The sequence below is a fragment of the Peromyscus leucopus genome, chromosome 7 (genome assembly GCF_004664715.2).
Source record: "Peromyscus leucopus breed LL Stock chromosome 7, UCI_PerLeu_2.1, whole genome shotgun sequence".
Classification (NCBI taxonomy): domain Eukaryota; kingdom Metazoa; phylum Chordata; class Mammalia; order Rodentia; family Cricetidae; genus Peromyscus; species Peromyscus leucopus.
Genome location: NC_051069.1, coordinates 66,533,400 through 66,535,470, shown reverse-complemented (window position 1 = coordinate 66,535,470; position 2,071 = coordinate 66,533,400).

Sequence of the window (2,071 nt, the reverse complement as noted above, 5' to 3'; positions counted from 1 at the left end):
TTGCTACAAGTTCAAACTGAATGGGATTCAACACTGTTTAGGAAGGGAAATTAAACCCTTTCTTGTCTTACAACAAAAATACTCTGCCTTTCAGAAAGAAGCACTCTGGTACTTTATTCTGTTTGCTATAGGGCTAGAAGAGTTAGCTGCTTCAGAACAAAAGAACTGTGATTCCTACACACAAGGGGCATTTTCTTTTCAACTCAGCATAGGAAACTGAATAAAACAGGAGCTCCTCTTCAGTCCAATACACTGTACATGCTGGGAACAAAAGCGAGTGCTATTTGCACTGTATATGGCAAGTAGAGCATAAGAGTGCTTGAACTTACCCTAAACTAACTCTTTTGTAAGAATTTGAAACTCAATGGGATTCAATTCCGTTTAAAAATGGGAATTATACCCTAGCTTCGCTACAAGAAAAACACCCTGCTTTTGAGAAATGAGCACTCTGGTATTCTATTCTGTTTGCCTTAGGACCACAATAGTGAGCAGCTTCAGAACAAAAGAACTGTGAATCCTACACACACATGGCATATTCAGTTCAACTCAGCATAGGAAACTGTTTAAAACAGGAGCTCCTCTTCAGTACAATACACTGAACTTGCTGGGAACAAAAGCGAGTGCTATTTGCACTGTATCCGGCAAGTGTAGCATAAGAGTGGTTGAACTTACCCTAAACTTAACTCTTTTTGCTACAAGTTCAAACTGAATGGGATTCAACTCTGTTTAGGAATGAGAATTAAACCCTAGCTTGGCTTACAAGAAAAACACTCTGCATTGACAAAGGAGTACTCTTGTACAGTAATCTGTTTGCTATTGGGCCAGAAGAGTTAGCTGCTTCAGAACAAAAGAACTGAGATTCCTACACACAAAGGACATATTCACTTCAACTCAGCATAGGAAACTGACTAAAACAGGAGCTGCTCTTCAGTCCAATACACTGTTCTTGCTGGGAACAAAAGCGAGTGCTGTTTGCACTGTATACGGCAAGAGGGGTATAAGAGTGTTTGAACTTAACCTAAAATAATATTTTTGCTAGAAGTTCAAACTGAATGGGATTCAACTCCGTTTTGGAATGGGAATTAAACCCTAGCTTGGCTTACAAGAAAAACACTATTGTTTTGAGAAAGGAGCACTCTGGTACTCTATTCTGTTTGCTAAAGGCCAGAACAGTGAGCTGCTTCAGAACAAAAGAACTGTGATTCTTATACTCACCTCGCATAGTCATTTCAACTAAGCATAGGAAACTGAGTAGAAGAGGAGCTCCTCTTCAGTCCAACACACTGTTCTTGCTGTGAACAAAAGTGAGTGCTATTTGCACTGTATATGGCAAGTGGAGCATAAGAGTGGTTGAACTTATCCTAAACTAACTCATTTTGCTAGACGTTCAAACTAATGGGATTCAACTCCCTTTAGTAATCGGAATTAAAGCCTAGATAGTCTTACAAGAAAAACACTCTGCTTTTGACAAAGAGCACTCTGGTACAGTACTCTGTTTGCTATAGGGACAGAAGAGTTAGCTGCTTCAGAACAAAAGAACTGAGATTCGTAAACAAAAGGGGCATATTCAGTTCAACTCAGCACAGGAAACTGACTTAAACAGGAGCTCCTCTTCAGTCCAATACACTGTACTTGCTGGAAACAAAAGCGAGTGCTATTGCACTGTATATGCAAGTGGAGCATAAGAGTGGTTGAACTTACACTAAACTAACTCTTTGTAGAAGTTCAAACTGAATGGATTCAACTCCTTTAGAAGGAAATTAAACTTTCTTACAAAAAAAACTCTGCTTTAGAAAGAAGCACTCTGGTACTTATTCTGTTTGCTATAGGGCAAAAAGTAGCTGTCAGAACAAAAGAACTGAATTCCTACACACAATCTTTCAACTCAGCACAGGAAACTGACTTAAACAGGAGCTCCTCTTCAGTCCAATACACTGTACATGCTGGGAACAAAAGTGAGTGCTAATTGCACTGTATCTGGCAAGTGTAGCTAAGAGTGGTTGAACTTACCTTAAACTAACTCTTTTTGCTAGAAGTTCCAAATGAATGGGATTCAACTCCTTTTAGGAAT